Below are 21825 nucleotides of genomic sequence, written 5' to 3'. Positions count from 1 at the left end.
TAGTTAATTATTTTTTGGTCAAGGTCCAGACTCTGGAGAAAAGAATAATTAACAAAGAACAATCATGATGATAATAAGTGAATAAAAAGATTTTGAGATCCGTTCAAAAGTGTCTGGTGGTCTGGACTGCCCACAGTCTGCCTATGGACTATCTCTGGACCAGATGATTTAATGATCCTGTCTGGCCTTAAAATCTATCAGCTTATGAATTATCTTTGGTCTTTCCAGAATAAATTTCTCATTTTAATTGTGCAGCTGTGGCATTCCATTAATATAGTATTTTGCATCTGATTTCTTAGCTTTAAAAACAAAAGAGAAAATACATTTGCAGATCTTACTATCTGAAATGTAGGGACCTTTGATCAGGGGAGTTTGTAACTCCATGATCTAAGCAGCATGCATGCAGCGAGGTGAAAAGGCGTGTGCCCGCCGTCCATTGTTAAGGGCCTCGTTGTAGATTTCATGGAACTTTTTACTTTGCAAAAGTAAAGTAAAAAGTGATTCACAAACACTCATAGCCTTTATGAAATCAAAACCAGTTTTTTTTCCCAACCAAACTGAGACACTCAGCCTCAAAGGCCCTGTTGACACGAGATAAACTTGGATGCATATTTGTGCATCAGGGCAGCGCCCTGTGCTACCAAAGGGAGAAGCTATAATATAAAGAGGGGGAATGTGGTTTTGTTTATATTATGAATGTGTTCGACAGTAGCTCTTAAAGGCCCTGTTGTGCTAGGACGATATATTTGTCATGAGCTATGGTCTTTGCCCTGAAGGGATTCCAAGCTAGGCAGAGGCATGGAAAGGGAAATGACTCACCCAAGGGTACAGAACCAGAACCCGAGCCCAGGTCTCCAGAGTCCCAGCTCAGTGCACTATCTGTTAGCCCGTGCTGTTTCCTCTCTTACTATTCTTTGAATGGGGGCTCTCAAACTTTTTTTGCTGGGACCCCATTTTGAAAATATGTCAGGCTGTGAGGACCGCCCCCTAAAAGTGATGATCCCCCCATATCAGGCCACACTTACTTCTGCGCTGCTGCTAGGGCAGCGCTGCGTTCAGAGCTGATCAGCAGTAGCTGCTCTCCAGCTGTCCAGCTCTGAAGGGCTCCGGCTGTCAGCCCTATGCATGGTTGACAGCTGGAGCCCCAGCATGCATGGGGGCTGACAGCTTGCGACTCTCCCATAATAACCTCATATCCCCCAGTGTGAGAACCCTCGGCTTAGAAGATATAGGGGTGAAAACGCTTGTGTCTGTTTATGCTACAGTTTCCAATAAGTGAAGTCGGGGTGGCCCAATAGAAGATAACACGTCCTCCTTGTCCCATTCCAGCTATGCCCGAGGACAACGCTGACTGCCTCAGATTTCAAACGGCAGCTGTTTGTGCTGCAACCATTTTCCAAAAGAGGTGATCATCTTTTCGCCGTGTGGGAACAGTATTTGTAATTCGCTTCCCCATAACTCTCGCTTTCTCAGACTTACCACACCCTAACCACAAATCATTCACCTTGGGGCAGACGCCGAGGCCAAAAGGTGAGTGGGTTAGAGCAGGTGTATACGGGAGCGTGACGTAGAAATGGCTCTGCCAATACAGTCTGAACATCCCGGCCAAGAATTGGTCCAAAGGCTGCTCAAAGGGAAAAAGAGGAACAAAATGGAAAATGAAGGGTGACGCTTAGGGATAATTCCTAGCAGTGAGATCTCTTAGGCTGCTGAACAGCTGCCTAAAGCAAGCGGCTTGGGTCATTTAAACATAGACTGATCAAAGCACTGGAGAAGAGACTGTGTGATTATTTATACTGCTAGAGGCCTGCTCTGAGCAAGACAAGGAAAGGAGCGGCAGAAGAAAGGTTGAAGGTCAAAGTTCGCACAGCTCAGCATAGCACCCTGGTCTCCCGAGTCTCTGTCTAGCAGAGATGACACTGCCTCTGAACTGGAGGGAACAATCCTGACCCAACGGAGAGAGGGTGCAGATGGTGAACTGGTAGATTTTTGTTTTTCTCTCTCAAATTTCTCTGATCTCATCTACCTTGTCCACCTCACCATCAGGAAGAAAAAAAAACCACTCCACAAGTTGCGACGTGTAGCGTACAGAGTTCACCGCGCTGTACTAATAGATGTGATATCATCCAGAGGCATTGCATGCTGTATCCCAGTGCACTTCAATTGCCACCATTTTATCTATTTTTAGAGCAGTCGTGAGCCCCATTAGCATGATTACTGCTCTGAAAACTTTACAACTCACGGCTTAATACACTGCTGAGACCCAAGTGTATTTCATACTTTAGAGAGAAACTAATAGCTGCAAACATCTCCTGTTGGTCCCTACTCGAACGGCGGGGGGAATCTGTTTATTTCAGTAGACTAAATCAAAGTATTTTGTGGGAAGGTGGCTGGTCATACCTCAGTCCAGATCCTAGTGAGCAGCTGTCCTCATCACCTTCTCCTGCATGTTCCACCCTTGTCACTTCCAAGCAGATCTGCCAAGCAGAAAACTATTTTCTCCTCCTTGGAGCTGGTCCCTTTGGGTCAGGGCCGAGGTATGTTGTTTGGTGAAGTTGGAGCTGCTCGGTGCCTCCTGGGGCTTTTGGGCCAATGTGTCAGTGCTACTAAGCACAACCAGCAGTGAAAATAAACGGTTAAAGGCGAAATCTCATTGTCCTGGTGGGAGCTGCACAGCAAACCAGAGGATTCGGGGGAGCGGTTGTTAAATTCAGCAGTTCCACTGCACATGGTGAGGGACAAGGAATTCTTCTTATGAAAACCCCTTGCCCAGATCTCAGACCCAGACTAAGGGGAAGAGCCGTGTGCTGTGGTATATCGTTCTTCCCATAATCTCTCAGCGTCCAAGACACCTGATAAAAACTTTGGTTCTCTCCTGGCACATGCTTCCTCCTTTGCCCAACTTGCTCCTGTAGATTTAGCCTACAACCAGCTTATAAAGGGGAATTGTCCTAACAATAGTTAAGATAGCATGATAATGCACTTGCATGTGAGGCACAGCTTGTTGCTGGGTACAAGTGGGAGGGATAATTCAGTGGTTTGAGCATTGGCCTGCTAAATGCAGGGTTGTGAGTTCAGTCCTTGAGGGAGCCACTTAAGGATCTGGGGCAAAAATCAGTACTTGGTCCTGCTAGTGAAAACAGGGGGCTGGACTCAATGACCTTTCAAAGTCCCTTCCAGTTCTATGAGCTAGGTATATTTCCATTTATTTTATATATATATATATATATATATATATATATATATATTTTTTTTTTTTTACTCAGCTGTGTCTCGTAAGCTCCGTACTGGTAGACATTCATGGAGATTTTCCTATGGCTCAAATAGCAGTAGCTTGGGATTTTGGAACAAGACGATTGGTGTTCCAGCCCCCTTCCTGCAATGACGTTCCAAGCAAACAGCGTGCATGTTTGTTACACTCCTCGGCATTCATGTAGTGCCTGACATTTTTTTTCAGACAAACGGCAGCTAATTAAGCCTCACCCCACCCCCTCCACTGCCACACACAAACTGAAACTCAAAGGCCGTTCCAATTGCTCCTGCTTTATCTCCGCTTGCCTTCTGGACGACGGCTTGGAAGGGCAGCTCAGAGTCAGGACACCTCGTGATGGAGGAAAACGCTAATCAACACACGGACAAAAAAATTCTGCAAATACAAATTGAAGGAGAAGTGCCAGGGTTCACAAAGACATCTTTGGGGTGAGCTATTTCTGAGCTGGAGCGGGCACTTTAAATGGTAACGTGCTTCGTATTTGTTCTTAGATTAGTTTGCAAGTTTCATATAGCTGGTGGTTTTTAGAAAACTAAAACCATTTTTTTCCTCCCATACCCCAGGGCCAACAGCCCAGTACGCAGGAGTGACCCACTGATAACACCCTGGAGTGTGCAGGCCTAGCCCACATGAAACACCCTCCAGTGACACACTGCGTGCTCAATTGTGAGCCACTGTACAACAAACTGTTGTGTAAAACCCAGTGCTTGAGAGATTCTACAATAACAATCCAAAGCATGTAATTCAGTCCTCATGGGCAACCCTAGCAAATGAGTATGGGGAAATCTTACAGCTTACCTGTGGAACTCATTGCCACTGGATGCTGAAGTCAAGAGCTTGCTAGGGTTCAAAAATGAATAATCTTTTTATCTGGAGAATGAGATTATCTAGACTGGATTAAAATGAATAACAGGGATATTGAACCCTCCTACAGCAGAGCCTAAACCAGTCATTAATTGGTTGGGGTTTGGATGAACATTCTCCTATGAGCGGCTTCTTCCATAATTGTGCGTCAGAAATCCTTTCACCTTCCCGTGAAACATCGCTGACTCCAGCCAGAGCCAGACCACTGGACTATATGGACCCTGGGGCTGATCCAGTCTGGCATTTCCCATGGAATAAGCTGGGAGAAGACTTGTTTTAATATGAAGAATACCTTGAGAGTCCTTTAAAGAGCAAAAGGAAAATAATCAAAACCAGAACGAATTCGTAGACGCCTGGCAAATAGCTCCGTCCTAGGCCTCTGAGCCAGCCAACGAGTCGCTGCTTGGTCTTCTCTGATGCATGGGAGGCTGCCTTGATGACTTACAGGCAACAGAGCGGGAACAAGAGGCACTGGGAATGTGATCAGCAATGGGAATTCCAGTCATTGCCTTCAAAGGAGCTAGCAGGGTGCTTTGACTGGAAATTGGGTTGCAAATAACAAGATGAAACTCGACAAGAGGGCTTTAGGGAGGCACCCGACAGACTTCAGAACAGTGGCAGAGGATGTTTTCAGAGAGTCATAGCATTTACGGTTGGAAGGGACCATTGTGATCATCTAGTCTGACCTTCTGTATGGCACAGACCAGAGAATTTCATCCAGTCACACCTGTGTCTCAGCCCAATAAATGGTGTTTGACTCAAGCATATGGTCCAGAAAGTCTTGAGAAGAAGACTTCAGGAGGTGATAAATCCAGCACTTCCCTTGGTAGTTTGTTCCAGTGGTTAAAAACGTGTGTTTGATTTCTGTTCGGCGTTGTCTGGCTTTCTTTGGCCTAGGAAAGCCTCTTCCAACCAGTGCAATGACTCCTTCCTTTGAGGGACCCAACATGGCTAGACTGCAGGTGGTTAACACGGGCATGGATGATGAGACGCACCTTTCCTGATGAGAGAGAGCGAGACAGAGATTTCCATAGGGAAAAGTCCCAACTGCCCATCCGCCCAGACTCTCTTTAAACGTTGACCCTTATATTTTTATCACATTTGCTATCAAGATTCCATTCATAAATGGCTTGTAAAGAGTTAATACACAATTCACAGAGGTGATAAGCGTGTCACACCCATGCACATGATGTGTCTGGAGGATTAGAAGTGTATTGGTGGAGAATTATATGCCCTGGCAATAAGACACCTGTTGTCTGGACTCTATTTGATCAACCATCTGTTAAAACATCTAATATTAACCCTTTAGATAAAGTTCCAATGATAGTTTATAAAGTGAGACTTTTTTAAACTAAAGCCACAAGAATTTTCCTTCTTTCTGCATTTTTGCTTTCAGAAGAGAAAGTCTGGGTCAATGGTTGGGGCACTAACCTAGAACTCAGGTGACCAGGGTTGGCCTGGCCCCACACCTGACTTCTTGTGTGACTGGGGGCAAATGACTTAAACTCAGCTCCACAGATGTATTTAGGCTTCGAACTTCCATTAAGCAGGAACCGCGATACCTTTGAGGATTTGAGCCTTAGTCTGGTTGCATCTTGGTTCTCCACCTGTCCAACGCAGATGAGGGCACAGCCCTCCCTCACTGCGGTGCCGTGAGGCTAGATACACTAAAGATTGTGAGATGCGCCAGTATGACAGTCATGGGGGCAAGAAAAGTACCTGTGAACGCAAATCTGAAATGATGCCTTTGGCCCTATGCATCTCAGACAGCAACTACAAGCCTGCCTGTCCATCAGTTCGTCACACATGTATCACCCCATTTTTCTCTGCTGCGCTTTATACTCAGAGCACTGCCCCAGACATCAGCCTTACGTCGCCTTCAAACCCTATCTCAAGACCCATCCACCATAGGCACTGAGTTTTTCTTTTCCCAGGGGTGCTCCGCTCCCCGCACTGCCCTGAAGCCCTGCCCCACTCCACCCCTCCCCAGGGCCACGCCCTTCCTCCACCTCTTCCTGCCCCTGCTCCACCCTCTCTCGAAGGCCCGTGATGCCAGCTGCTCACTCCTCTCTGCCTTCCCCCAAGCTATTTTTTTCTGTGGGTGCTTCAGCCCCAAAGCACCCACAGAGTCGATGCCTAGGACCACCTCTTCCTAGGACACCAGCCCATTAATCATGGCTCCATTGTGGGGAGATGGGGCTAAGTGGCACACCCTACAAAGAAAATTACACACATGCGGCCCATCTTGTATCACCATCTTACCACCCTTCATATGTCACTTGTGTGCTTTGTGTTGCTGCATGTGTTGTACAGCACCCTGCTCCTGGTTGGGACCTACTGTAAAATGAGAGATGTTTGCTCCTAGAGATGACCCCGATGTGTGACTCGCAACGTGTTTGGATCCAGGTTTTGAGGTGTCCTGTGAGGATGAATGGGGCCGACTGCACAAGATGGACCCAGATTCAAATTCCACAAGGTTCCAGTGTTCAAGTTCGGGCCCGTTTGTCACTTTTCTGGTCCGTTAGAGGGGTATTTAGTATTTAATGGCTGGGTTAACCTGTGGATGATTTTTAAAAGGCAGCTGAGAACAATGGGACCATTTTGTGGCTTCCGACGGTCATGTGTTTTCCCCTTAGTAACTCACACCCCAGCAAAATAGCCAGCATGTCACACACCCTGCTGCGATATGCGGATTTGGTATCTGACGTGCCTGACTCAGAGCCCCTAGGGCCTGGCCTGGATGAAGTGATTACAGGAGGAAAGCTATCTTATTCGGCTGTTGGGGACCAAACCCACACCCACGCCAGGAAATTCTGCGTCAGAATTCCAGTCGCTCATTACATTCAGTCTCCATTCAGTCCTTGGCCGTTCTGCTGAAGCAGCCAACAAGGGAGTCTACCAGGCCACTTGCAAAGCCAGCTGTTTAGAAATCAGCGTCTCTTTGGCTTTCCTGCCAGCATTCAGGATTCTGTCCTCTGGAGAGCACCAATGGGCGAGCACTCAATGATCTGCGAGACGCGACCCACAAAGGGCCCCATCTGGCTTTTGTTTGTCAGTAGAAGCGTTGAGGGAATCTTTCCTTGCGCTGTTCGGATCCGCATGTACTTTGACCATCAGCTGTTGGCTTCAGGTTGGAGGGAGGATACAATAGTGTGTCTCCCAAAGACCTGACTAAGCCTGTCCTGTACAGTCAAGCATAGGGGAGTCCCCCTGGCTCCGCAGAAGTTAATTCCACATGGTCTTTCTCCGAGAGGCGGTTGCTTTTTAGCTGAGCTCTAACCCAGCCTTTTGTGTGGATTTTTGCTCTTATCCAAAATGATGGCAAGCTGCCCTTGGTGGAGATGGCTACCATTTCTCCTCAGGCCTGTGGACGCAAACTGCTCCTAGTCAAGATGGCTGCCATCTCCCATTATCTCCCAGTGGGACTGAAGCCAGGCTGCCCTCTGGGTTCAGTGGTTAGAAAACTGGCCAGGGAAATGCGAGGGAGACTGGGAGCAGCCTTATGGGAAGGTTTGCAAAGGATTTGGGGAGGGCATGGTAGACTGAGGGGATGGGTGGGAAATCTGGGGACCGGAGGGGGAGACTGCGAGGGGATGCAGGAGGTAAAGGGGGGAGCAGAGAAATGTGGGTGTGGGGCAGATGGGGGCCAGGAAAATGGGTAAGGAGAGAGAATGTAAGTCTTAGGATACTGAAGGGAAATGGGGGCAGGTGGCTGAGGGGAAGTCTGGCGGGAGGCTGGGTGGGGCTCAGAGGTGTTAGTGGCGGCAGGGGGCCCAACTGGGGAATGTTGATTTGGCCACCCTGACTATAGCTAATGAATAAATGCTTGTGCTCCAGGTGTCAGATACCAAGGTGATGGGCACCTTAGAAACAGTTGACCCAAGGGTAGATTTCGGTCTGATCCCTCATATAGGAAGAGAGCGCATTAATCAGATTAATACAGTGGACATTATAGAACGGTGACACCCAAGGATGGGAGGGATAGCTCAGTGGGTTTGAGCATTGGCCTGCTAAACCCAGGGTTGTCAGTTAAATCCTTGAGGGGGCCACTTAGAGACTTGGGGCAAAATGAGTACTTGGTCCTGCTAGTGAAGGCAGGGGGCTGGACTCAATGACCATTCAAGGTCCCTTCCAGTTCTAGGAGATAGGATATCTCTATTAATTAAAAAAACAAAAAAAAACAAAACACCTCTGGAGCCAATTTTGTGACCTGGTGGGGTGGGGAAGTGACTGTATTAGGAAAAAGTGTTGGATTATGAATAGAAAATGTGTCCCTAAGGCAGACCCCACAATGTTAAAGCTGTGAGCCAAGAGCACAAAAGAACTACAGTCCTGCAGCAACTGCTCTGCAGCGCCCCCACTGGCTGCCCACTGTGTTGCAGGAGAAGGCAGGGCATAGGGTTCTGGCTGGGGGACCCATCCCGAGAGTGGAATAGTGGCTCAGCTGGCAAAGGGGTGGAGTCAGGAAAGCATCCCTATTCAGAAAAGGCGCTTACATATGTGCATAAATCACCTGGCACGTGCTTCAACGCTGTCCTGAATCTCCTAGCAAGCTGAAGGTGGTAAGAGACATTGCTTGGCTCTGTTGCAAGCCGCTTGCATCCTCTGTCAGTAGACCATCCTCTGTCTTTGATCTCAAGGAGTCACCCAGAAAGGACAGGGTTTTTTTGGTCATGTTTTTTCCAAATATACACAGGTCCAGATCTATAATTCCTCCTGGTACACAACCACCACTGAGGCCTGGTCTACACTACACGTTTAAATCGATTTAAAGAGCGTTAAATCGATTTAACGCTGTACCCATCCACACTACAACGCCCTTTATATCGATATAAAGGGCTCTTTAAATCGATTTCTGTACTCCACCCCGACGAGAGGAGTAGCGCTAAATTCGATATTAACATAACATATCGGATTACGGTTAGTGTGGACGGAAATCGACGTTATTGGCCTCCGGGCGGTATCCCACAGTGCACCACTGACCGCTCTGGACAGCAATCTGAACTCGGATGCAGCGGGCAGGTAAACAGGAAAAGCCCCGCGAACTTTTGAATTACATTTCCTGTTTGCCCAGCGTGGAGCTCTGATCAGCACGGGTGGCGATGCAGTCTCAAATCCAAAAAAGAGCTCCAGCATGGACCGTACGGGAGATACTAGATCTGATCGCTGTATGGGGAGACAAATCTGTTGTATCAGAGCTCCGTTACAGAACACGAAATGCCAAAGCGTTTGAAAAAAAATCTCCAGGATACACAGCGCTGCGTGACAAGCGTAACGGGAAGCCAGAGATTCAAATGGACGCTCATGGATGGAGGGGTACTGAGGACTCCAGCTATCCCACAGTCCACAGCAGTCTCTGAAAAGTATTTGCATTCTTGGCTGAGCTCCCAATGTCTGTAGGTTCAAACACAGTGTCTGGCGTGGTTCAGGGAATAGCTCCTCAGTTTCTTCCCCCCCCCCCACCACGTGAAAGAAAAGGGAAAGAAATCATTTCTTGACTACTTTCAATGTCACCCTATGTGTACTGAATGCTGCTGGTAGACGCGATGCTGCAGCAGTGAAGAGCAGTATCCGCTCCTCTCCCTCTCCCCTCCCCGGTGGTAGACGGTGCAATAGGACTAGTAACCGTCCTCATGAATATCTAACATGTTGACATCGAGGCCAACATTGCTGGTTACTCCCAGTAGATAGGACAGAACGGCTAATAACCAGCTTCATCATAGCAACTGGGGGCTTCAGCCCCTCCCTTTTCCTGTGTAAAGAAAAGATTCTGTACTGCCTGGATTGTCATAGCAGCAGCATGCTGGGGGCTCCTCTCCCCCACACCGTTTAATGTCCTGCCTGGACTATCATCGCACTGGGAGGCTGCCTCCCCCTCATTTTATGTCACTAAACACTCAGTGTTTCTTATTCCTGCATTCTTTATTACTTCATGACACAAATGGGCAGGACACTGCCACGGTATCCCAGGAAGGTTGGGGGAGGAGGGAAGCAACGGGTGGGGTTGTTGCAGGGGCACCCCCTGTGAATACTGACACGGAGCAGCTGTGCTCTGATACACTGGTCCTCTAATACACTTGCCCCTTATTCTAGGCAGGACTGACTCTATTTTAGAAACCATAAGGGAGGGATTGACTCAGTCCCAAGTGAGTCAATCCCAATTTTGCTTTTGCGTTGCGCCCCCGGCCGATTTCAGCCAGGGGCACTCATGATAGCAGCGGACAGTACAGAGGGGGAGAGATAACCGTCATCTCATTGCCAGTTTTCTCCGGCAGTAGACGGTACAGAACGACCGGTAACCATCTCTGCTATCATTGCAAAAGCAAGTGAATGCTGCTGTGTAGCGCTGGAGTATCGCCTCTCTGTCCCGCGGCATCCAGTACACATACGGTGCCGGAAAAAAAAAAGCTGAACGGGGCTCCATGGTTGCCGTGCTATGGCATCTGCCAGGGCAATCCAGGGAAAAACGATGCGAAAGGATTGTCAGCTGATGTTTCCCGGAGGAAGGAATGACTGACGACATTTACCCAGAACCACCCGCGACAATAATGATTCAACCCAGAATTCCAAGGGGCGGGGGAGACTGCGGGAACTATGGGATAGCTACGGAAGAGCTACCCACAATGCAACGCTTCAGAAATCGACGTTAGCCTCGGACCATGACGCACAACGCCGAATTACTGTGCCTAGTGTGGCCGCATGAAATCGAATTTATAATATCAGTTTTATAAAACCGATTTTAGCTAATTCGATATTATCCCGTAGTGTAGACGTGGCCTGACATTTGACTAACAGGCATTCCTGGCCTATTTTACATCAATAGCTTTGTGCTTTTAAAGGGCTTTTCACATTGCTCTTGGGCAAACAAAACTTTTGGTCTTTGGCGAGGAGAGTTGGTTTTGTGGTTAGGGTGCTGGACTGGCAATCAGGGGGTCTGGATTCTATTCCCAGCTCTACTCCTTTGGGCAAGTTACCTCACCTTTCCATGCCTCAGTTTCCCTATCTGTAAAAGGGCCGGGGAAAGTAGCTTCACTTCTCTACCACGCAGAGGTGCTGTGAGGCTAAATGGATGTTTGCAAAGCATGCTGGGATGGGTAGGTGGAAGGTGCTCTATAAGTCTGAAGCGTTAATATTTTGTTAGAGCGTTCAGTAACTTCCTGGGCGGTGGGTTTATTAACAAGCACGTGATGCTAGCTGTTTGGATGCAGCAGGATTTAACTGCGTGACACACACAGAAGAGGAAGGAACAGCAGAGAAATAGGTCCTTAAAAAGCATAAATACAGATTGCAAAGGTTACAAAATGTCTCAACTAGACACAGACTGTCACAGCCTCCAAAAGTCACTCTCATGATAAGGTGACTGAACTGCTGAGGGTTTCAAACGCCAGAGACACTGACAGCATCTTTGCTTGGTTTCTTCCCAGTAAATTGGGTGCAGGTGAAGAGTGATGGATGGATCAGGAGCTCTGCAGACTGAAGGCTTCTCTGTGCCTCGGACAGGTACGTCGTGGATGACTTCTGCACATACGCATTCTCCCCCTATCTCCCAGGCTGGAGAGACCTGAGGTGCTATGGCTGAGGCACATTTACACTGGAATGAAAGATGTGGGGCCCTGTTGCGGCTGGCCTGGGTTAGCTGGCTTGGGCTGGAGGCCAGGCTCTGGGACCCTCCCCCGATGCAAGTTCCAGAGCCCAGTCTGAGCCTGAATGTCTATACAACAATTTTACAGCCCTGCAGCCTGAGACCCGCAAGCCCGGGTCAGCTGACCTGGGCCAGTGGTGGGTGTTTAACTGCTGTATATATAGACATACCCTGAGTGGTTAAGACTTGACTACAACCCTGAAGGCTGTGGGTTTGAATCTCACTTGATCTCACACTGAAAGGCTGCCTCTAGTTCCCCTAGCTGTAAAATGGGTACCCGATCCACCCGGTTAGGAGACTCGAAGGTAGTCAGTGCTGGCCACTCTCTTGTGTCCCTTTGGTTATGAAACAGACATGCCTCAACAGCATCATCCTGAATCATAGAATCTCAGTGTTGGAAGTAGTGTGACCAGACACCAAAGGTGAAAAATCGGGATGAGGGTGGCGGGTAATAGGAGCCTATATAATAAAAAGACCCAAAAATCGGGACTGTCCCTATAAAATCAGGACATCTGGTCACCCTAGTTGGAAGGGACCTCAGGAGGTCATATAATGCAACCCCCTGCTCAAAGCAGGACCAATTCCCACCTAAATCATCAATCCTGATGCACCTTTGGCTTTGGGGAAGCTGTGACTTTGACCCTGGAAAGAGTATGGTCTGCGCTAGCAAACCTCTCCCCACTGCACTAACACTGGTGCATCCCCTGGTGAGAGTGAGCATGCTAGCAGGCTCAGACACAGCTACCATTGTAACAGCTAGACCCGTTTTGACCAAAAGGAGAGTTCATTTTCCATGGTCCAGTCAACTTTCAGCTGAGGCAGCCAGCAAGAAGCCATTACTTCTGCGTTCTAAAGATTTGTGCAGCGTTGCCATGTGCTGCTCAATGGCTGCTGCGTTCTGCCCAGAAGTGGCTGCATTTCACTGGTGGATGAAGTGATCCCTGACTATGTAGTTTAAGCCCTCTAGAAAAATGAGTTGTTATATTTGCAAGGCACCAAATTCATCAGAGGACTAGTGTGAGGGTATATTGCTAACTGAACATGCTGTTCCTCAACAAACCTCCGTACCCAAAAAGTGCTGAGATGCCATAAACAGCTCAGACAAAAAGTTCAGGCTCATCCAGGCGAGTATGGACAGTCCCCGGGAACAGAGTTCAGGAGGGCTGGAATCGGACCATGGCCCTGTAATTACAGCTTTGACTGCCTCACACACTCCCAATACACTCTGGACACCCCAGCATGAGGGGGTGCCTGCTGTGCCCCTGCTGCTGGCAGGATCCCGTGGGGAGTAAAGCAGCGAAGGAGGCCTCTTAGTATTTCCCACGTTCACATCCCCATGGTGTCTAGGCATCTAGGGCTGTGTGCAGATCCAGAATGATGTGGTTCTGTCAGCATGAGTGAATTAGGCAAATCATGCCAAAGAGGTGCTGATAAAACCTTTATCCCCTTCCCTTCCCCCAACTCCAACACACTTTCTAGAAATGCCATATCGAATAGAAAAACCGTTCAAATAAACCCCACTCCCCATCTAACGGTTAAACCCATTTTTAATTGCTCCACCTGCAGAGGCAGGCCTGGAAGGGAGAGGAAAATTGAACTAATGACATTTGAGGAAATATCCCTCAAATACACTTCTACCCTGATATAAAACGACCCGATATAACATGAATTTGGATATAACGCGGTAAAGCAGTGCTCCGGGGGGGTGAGGCTGAGCACTCCGGCGGATCAAAGCAAGTTCAATATAATGCGGTTTTACTTATAACACAGTAAGATATTTTGGCTCCCGAGGACAGCGTTATACCGAGGTAGAGGTGTAGCTTATCTCCACTCATCTCAGCTTTCCGAGCTGACACAGCTGGACCTGCCTGGGCTATAGAAAATCTTCTCTTTCCAACAATATAAAGAGCCCACTTCTAGCCCTCAAAGGTTGTGAGATATCGGAGCTTTCACACAACGCCAGAGTGTATTACACAGGCCTTGTCTGCACTCGGGTTTGGAAGGTGTTTGCTAAGCGATTAACATCTATTAGTGTAGATCAGTGGTTCTCAACCTATTGACTATTGCGGGCTGTATGTGCAGCTCTCTCTGTGTTATGTGGGCTGCATCCACACAATGTATATACAGTGACAGGTTTCAGAGTGATAGACTAACACAGTATATACATTACCTGCATGGTCCTGAGGATGTCGCATGGGCCATAGCTGTGTGCTGACTCGGTGGCAAGAACCACCGCCTTAGACAAATCAACTCAACCAGTTTAACAGGTGCTAAAGCTGAGGAGGTCTAGGCTTTAACTTGACCAGTTTAATGCATGTTAAAGGAACTCTGGCTTGGCTATACTGGGCTGCTGACGCATGTTGGCAAACATCATCCGAATCCTAGTGGAGACACACAACAGTACGACTGTTAAATACTGGACTGTAGGAGACAGGCGTCACAGTCAGCTCGAGAGTCACATCTGCCTGTCTTCACCCAGCAAAGCTCACGCTCCAGTACGTCCGTTAGTCTTAAAGGTGCCACAGGAGACTCTCTTGCTTTTTATCTGTAGTTTTGGATTTTCGAGTGTTCTGCAGGAGCCAGTGCAGTGAACTTTTCCTGTTCTTGTCCTCCTAGCTCCCCCATTGCCTCTGGATTGGCTCATCTCCCCTGGAGAAACAGAAGGTGCGTGGAAGAGGAGGAGTTTGAGCTTGTCTCTCTTTCCCAACAACACACTTGATTGTACTTTTTTTCTCCCCCTTCTTCTTCTGTGTGCAGCTTTGACGCAGTTTCCTGAAAATCCTGCCTCATTCTGCCAGGGCCTGAGCGAACGCACCCCCCTGATCTCGGAGGAGGAGCAGAGAGCTGGGGAAAACGAGCAAAGATTTTGCCAAACTGGCCTGACCAGAACGTGACACAAGAGCAGGAAATGAGTCACTCCACTGGGGCAGCTGCTCTGCTCTCAGGCAGGCATTTGCATAGGAAGAAACCTCACCAGCTAAGGGGAAATTGACACCGTCCCTTGGAGCTTTAGCTCAGTCTGAGGTGCAAGGGGGTTATCTAGCTGGATCCATCTGTCCATCCTTGATTGTTTCTCCAAGCTTAGGGGGAGGGGAAGACCTCCTACCATGTCAACACATCAGCCTCTATTTAAAACCAAACCAAAGCAACCCCTTTGCTAGGGCAAGAAAGGCTCTGGCCCCTTGTGCCCCAGGATGGGCCAGGCCAGGGGGAAGTTGTTGGGGGCCCTGCTAAGCCCGGCTGGCCTGCTCGCTGCACAAGGACAAAGCTCTGCTGAGGGGATGATACAGACATAACTGGTTCAGATCAGAGCCATTGTCTGCACTGGTTCCTAGCTGCAAAGGGATTTATTTGTCTCTTGCGCTGGACCCAGCCAGCGGTGGGGATGGGGCTAGGGGGGAACAGGAGGGGTGAGGGACTCGCATTGTGTGTTTAGATGTTGGTAGCCGGTTGATTGCTGGCTTTTATTAATCATTAAGGACGGGCGCCTGTCCCTTCAAATGGCAGCGCTGGCTCTTAAAAGGGCAAAGCCACCCATGCCTCAGGCACCAAGGCAGGTGGGAGGCTGCTGGAGAGAAACCCACTAGATTGGCCTGTGTGTGTAGCACACCTGTACATGGCAAAACCTTCGCCAGCAGGAAGGCATACACGTCGGTGCACTAGTGCAATTGTGCATGAGGGTGAATTGTGCATGTCTGTGTGATTGGGGTGTGAGAGACAGATTGGGGTGTGTGGGTGTGCGTGTGTGATCATGGGAGAGTGGTGTGTGCACACATGTATGTCTCTGGGGTGTGTGTTGGTGTGTATTTGGAAGGTAACTGGTGTGTGACTGGGGGGTGTGTGTGTGTGTATATGTGTGTCAAGTGTGTGACTGTGTTTAAATATGTGTGTCAGTATGAGTGGTGGGTGGGTGTGTCGGTATGGTATACTGCAGTGTGTCTCTGATGTATGTGTAGACCTGTATGTCTACATGATGTTCATCTGTGTGATTGTTGGGGGGGGGTGTTTGTGAGGGACAAAGAGATGTGTATACCCCCTCAGGCCGGGGCTGTGAAGTGACAAGTGTTAAGTCATTTCTAGTCTATGACACTCTCTCATAGCATGTTCCAGGGGCTGCCATTAAGCAGACATATTTATGGCTGCAGCCATTTGAATCCTGGATCATGCCACCCTGTGAGTTCACTTAATCCATAAACCTTAAACCCAGTCTTAAAACTTCAGCTGAAGCCTTGACCATATTCCTCACCACAGGGGGAGAAGTTTGTTCCACAGTAGCCATCCGCTTGGCTTTAACGGGTTTAGCCGTGGGAGTCAAGTCTGAGTCAGGGCTTTCAGCCTTGCCTGGCCTGTTTAGTTTAGTTATAAACCTTTTTTCAAAAGGTCACAGATTTTTACAAAAGTAGATTTCTGACAAACTAAAGTGAACCCTGTGCTCAGAGCCGGTGACCATTGTCCTGGGCAGCGGTGGTAAAGGGATCTGTTGCTTTAATAAACCGTCACTCAGTAAATCTGTGCAAACAGCTCCATTCTCCAATCAGATTATAAGGATCTGCGGCCCTACATAGCAAACATCGGCTCTGTACCTCTGTGGGCTGATGAAATATAGCGCAAGTAGCTGTGGGAAGCAGAGGCAAGTTCTTAATGCGATCCACCAGACACAAGTACATCAGCCTTCTTTGTAGACAGCATGAAACAGCATTTTCATGCATGCCGAGTGACAAAGCGACCTTCGCTTCCTGGATGTGAAGCAATTTTTTCCTACAGTGCCCGAGATGTTTACAGCATATAAAAGCTGGTTTGGGGGACTGAGATGCCTTGGGCTGTGGAACCTTTTGCTGCAAGGATGCCTGTTTGAGTCCAAAATAGGTCATTAGTGAAGAAAGCTGTTACCGGCTGATGGGCATTTTGGTGGCCTGTGACCGTAAGTGAAATAAGCTGCTGGACTCCCATCGGTTCGAAATGGGCAGGTATCCAATACCTCCCAGAGCCAGAAGCTCTAACTGGCAGCCTCAGCGGAGAAGCCAATGATTTAAAGGGCCATAGAGACTGAATTCCTTTCTGATCTCTGTGGTGGTCCCTCCCCATCAGAACTGAAAGCAGCAAGGTGGCTCCCAGTGGCAGGGCAGCAGGACATAGGTGAGAGTGGTCAATTTATCAGTGAGCTGGGTGCCATTAAGATCATCTGTCACTGCAGGGGAAATTAGGAAGCAGACAGGTGCAGTGACCCCTCAAGCTCTGATGCACGGCCTATTGCATGCAGCCAGGGTTAGGGTTATATCCCCTGATGCATATAGTGCCACATGCATAGCAAAGCCGCCCTGACCTACTGTCTCTAACCACACCTCTGTTTAGTATAAACACATCCTTTTCTGCAGCGTCCTGCACACCAAGTGTGGCACTGAGGGGCCGCAAGGAGAGGGTGAGAGCACTTCCTTGTTTAGTTGGAAGGATCCGAGTTCTATATCCAGGGCCTTGCCATGTGCAACTTCATCTCTATCTATCGGATTCCCCGTGTGCGGCAATGGCCATTAATTATTGTAAAAACAACAAGGAGTCCTTGTGGCACCTTAGAGACTAACACATTTATTTGGGCCTAAGTCCACAAAAGCTTATCCCAAATAAATGTGTTAGTCTCAAAGGTGCCAGAAGCACTCCTCATTGATACAGACGAACGGCTACCACTCTGAATGATGGTGAAGGACGTTGCGTTCCACACACTGGAGCCATGAAGTTTTAAAGGCTCCCAGGCACAGATTAACCCTTTCCATCCTTTATAGTCCTTGCTCCTTGTGTAGGAAAGGAATTGTGAGTGAGAGGGGAATTCTAATTCAGCTAGCTAGGAAGCCCCAGTAAGAAGAGTTACCAGCAATTAAACATACGAAAGGCTTCAAGTTCAGTGAACAAATTGAGTTGTCTGTTTGTTTTTAAAGCTTTTCTAATATTATTCTTATGTTAACAGTGAGGGTAATTAACCGTCGGGGCAGCTTTTAAGGCCGGAAGGGACTGTCTGATGGAATACTGCCGTCCTGTGTATCCCAGGCCAGAGGATTTCACCCGGTTCCCCCTGTATTGAGCCCAGCCTCTGGGGTTTGGCTAAAGCATCTCTTCCCACAAAGCAGCCAGACTGACATAAGGGTGAAGTGGATTCTTCATCACTGGAAGATTTTAAGTCCCTCTAGGACCCGGGGAGGTGGCAGGGTCCCAGAGCTCGGGGGCTGCAGCCAGAACCTCTACACTGCAGTTGTGTAGGTGCCTTTTTAAGAGACATGCTACATGCGCAAACAGAAGGTCTGGGCTTGAGGCAGCAGTTACTGAGTGAGGCTCTCTGGCCTGTGTTAAGCAAAGCTCAGACTAGGTGATCCTCGTAGTCTCTTATAGCCTTAAAAGCTATTTAACGATTGCAGGGTGGGGTCATTTTTGGCTTCTGTTTGTGCCATTTCCTGGTTGCTGTTTGTAGTCTCCCTGCTCCCAAGGGGGCGGTGAGGAAGGCAATCTAGACCTGTGTAGAGTGGAACCCTGAACCGGCTGTCTTCTGTGTAGACAGACCCAGAATGTCAAGACAGTAGAGAGCACAGCTGTGGGTTGCCTCTCAGGAATGAGACTATTGTGTTAGCCTCTTGAGCCCCAGCCTCTAAATCCTGTGAGTCGCAGCTTCATTTGGGATCAAACTCAGAGCTGTGAGTGTGTGTGTATTTACTACTGCCTCCCACTGGGTGAAATCAGAACAGCTGTCCCATGTGTCATGGCCCTATACTGTTGCTAGCACATGGGACTTCTCCTTTAGTTCAAGTGGATGGGTGCCAGTGCTTTACAGTGCAGCTACACTGGGAGCTGGAGTATGATTCCCAGCTTGAGGCAAAATACTGGCACTAGCTCTGATGGAGCTAGCTTGCTAACAATAGCGCATAGCCCTGGCACTGCGAGCTAGTCACCCTGAGTACATACCTAGAGTCTCGGATAGGTACGTGCTCGGTGCAGTTACCCCCTGCTGCTAGAGTGTCTCCTGGAGCTGCAAATCCCACCCCCACCCCCACTCCCAGCTCTGTATCCACATCCCCTTTGAGCAGGATCAGAGTTGGTTCCCACTGCTGCCGGGACATTCCATATGTGCCACATAGTGACACCCATGAATGCCCAGGTGGACACCGATTTGTTACCAATTAATTCTGCATTCCTAACTCAGGCTCACAAAGCACTCTACAGAGGGTAATACATTCAGCTCTACAGCATCCCATGGGAGTTTGGGAGCTGCTAATGTCCTCTTTTTGCATATGGGGAAACTGAGGTACGGAGCAGCTCAGTGACATGCCTGTGGTTACATTGGGACTTTTGCCCAAAGATAGCCTCTGTAGCAGCTTAGCACCCCCTAGCACCATGATGGGATACTGGGTTTAATACTGAATCAGGCAGAGCACCCTCACCCCCAAATCATGAGCACCACTTTCTGCTGCATGCTGGGTTCTCTTCTTTTCTGAGCTCTCTCCTCTCAGTACTGGGTCTGGTCCATCTCTACTAGCCCGTGGGCGCAGAGCTGTGAACACAACTTACAGTGGTGTCTAGGTGGGAGCAGTAAGAAAGAACAAGCCACTTCTTCATATAAAAATCCAAGGAAGGGCCATGTTGTGTGGTTGAAGAATGACAATGACCCACTTGAATTTCCTTATGAAAATATTTTGCTTGTATTACACACTGTGATGGGGCAAGGCCAAATGGCTACAGTAAAGTACTGAGAAACAGGTATGTTAGCCCCAGGCTAAACAAATCCCTAGTTCCCTGGTAACCAAATGGCAGTTGCTCCAGGTTAATCAAGGCACCTGGAGCCAATTAAGATCTTTCTAGAAGGCAGTGGAGATAGCTACTTTAATTAGAACACCTGCAGCCAATCAAGGCAGGCTAATCAGGGCACCTGGGTTTAAAAAGGAGCTCACTCCAGTCAGGCAGGGAGGAGCCAGAGGAGAAGGAGCGTGTGTGAGGAGCTGGGAGCAAGAAGCTGAGAGTGAGAGAGTGTACTGCTGGAGGATTGAGGACGACAACAGGAGGAAGGTCCTGTGGTGAGGATAAAGAAGGTGTTTGGAGGAGGCCATGGGGAAGTAGCCCAGGGAGGTGTAGCTGTCATGCAGCTGTTACAGGAGGCACTATAGACAGCTGCGATCCACAGGGCCCTGGGCTGGAACCCGGAGTAGAGGGCGGGCCCGGGTTCCCCCCAAACCTCCCAACTCCTGATCAGACACAGGAGGAGTTGACCCAGACTGTGGGGAAGATCACTGAGGTGAGCAAATCTGCCAATACGCGCAGGACCCACCAAGGTGGAGGAGGAACTTTGTCACAACACGCACACATTTTTTTCTGATGTGTGAGAGTAATCGAAGCAGTCCTTTAACCAGTTTCCAGAAGCTGCAACCCCCCCTCTCAAGTTGCTGTTGTACACAGAGCTGTGTCTTCAGACTAACTACACAAACACAGCAGGTGCAGGCTAGAACATTTGTTGAAACAATGATTTTTTTTGTCTGCAGCACCTGTAGCCAATAAGAAAGCAGCAGATTTCACAGACTCCAGTTTTCTTCTCGTTCATACATGCTGAGATAATTAACACTTTTGTTACTGGTCTAAAATATAACATGGGTCAAAGCACATATCTAATGACTTAGCACTAACTGTTCCTGAAACACACACACGGATGCTGCCATGGCCTGTTTGTCTGTGTCTCACCGTAGGTATTTATAAGGTGACACACAGGATCTAGGTACTTACGGCCTTACATTTAAAGCAGCGCACTCTGGAAAGTTGTATTAGATAGCAGGGTTGCTGTGAGTGGTGCATAGGAAGAGCTGGAGACAGGAGTGGCCCCAAAACAAAACCGCAGTGGACTGATCTGTGTTACAGAGCGGGAGGCCCAGGACTGGAACAACAGTGGGGCTGCGTGTCAAGGTTGACGTATTTGGTAGAACTTCATAAGGACTAGGGGGAGGAGCTGCGGGGCAGGCCCAAGCTGAAATGCACGTGCAGCGCTGTGCCAACGATGGGCTAATCCAGTCAGCATTGGCAGAGCTGTGTGGAAGACGGTTGCTCAGTGCTTGCCTTATACCAGTGCTATTCGCTTGTCACTTTTACAAGCCCTCCATGTAGGTTCCCCTCCCCCAGAATGAACGCCCTTCACTTTCAAAGCTAGAATCAAAGTTGAGCATTTTCTTCTGCAAGCCACTGACGCAGCCCCATGCCCTCTGGACACAGTGGGGATTGCCGGGGAGTGACTTGTGCGGTTTCCAGGGTGGAGCTGGTCGGCTGTCACTCACGATTGCCAGGGAGTGCAGGAGTTTATATAGAAGCAAGAGTCATGAATAGTTTTGAGCTGAGCTTTTCCAAGGGGAGGTTTTCCTTATTAATAATCTGTCTGGCTGACAGAGCCTGTGACACAGCACCCTCCACCCTGCCCAGCTCCCACAGATCTGAGTCTTAAGAAAGCTTGTAAAATCCAGGAGGAGGAGTACAGCCCCAGGCCTCCAGTGCTGTACAAGAAATTACTTTCCACTGTTTAAATAGACAGATTCTTTCAGTTGGCCTGCTCCTTTTAAAATAAAACAAAAATCATCCAAGGAGCTCAAAGAACTTTAGAGACCTTAATTAAGTCTCACACCACCCTAAGAAGTAAGTAAAGGTACTAGAGAGGGATCATGTCACCCATCACTGGAATGCAGCCACCTCTGAGGTGGTACACGGCAGCTGTTTAATGCCACAAAGCAACGTTATGCAGGCATTCAGGACAAGAAGTGAAAAATACCATATCCAAGTCAAACAGCAGGGCTAAATTTAAGGTGCCCAGGAAGGCAATACAAGAGCTAACGTTTGGCCAGCACACTTGGGCAGTACCCTTACTTTTGCAAAAAAAAAGTAATGAAAGCAAAGTCGCAGAACTTTGGCTTTAAGTATTATTTAGATGGCAGAACCTCAGCACCCTTTAATACCATGTTGCATTCAGAGGGAAGAGTGCGATCTACTGCATTGCTAGCATCCTTTCCTGTACTATCATGGGTTTTCTTACGGGGTCTCA

The 21825-nt window shown here is 48.5% G+C and overlaps 1 long non-coding RNA gene across 1 annotated transcript; it reads left to right on the top strand.

Moving 5' to 3' along the window:
* The first annotated feature begins 3374 nt into the window (after nt 1-3374).
* LOC142047830 (uncharacterized) lies at nt 3375-11672 on the top strand. Its single transcript, XR_012657093.1, has 3 exons — nt 3375-3736; nt 3835-7645; nt 11560-11672. It is a non-coding gene; the product is annotated as an uncharacterized LOC142047830 (long non-coding RNA).
* Nucleotides 11673-21825: the final 10153 nt, after the last annotated feature.

This window comes from Chelonoidis abingdonii, chromosome 16 (assembly GCF_003597395.2).
Source record: "Chelonoidis abingdonii isolate Lonesome George chromosome 16, CheloAbing_2.0, whole genome shotgun sequence".
Taxonomy (NCBI): domain Eukaryota; kingdom Metazoa; phylum Chordata; order Testudines; family Testudinidae; genus Chelonoidis; species Chelonoidis abingdonii.
This window is presented reverse-complemented; position numbering and strand designations above follow the sequence as displayed.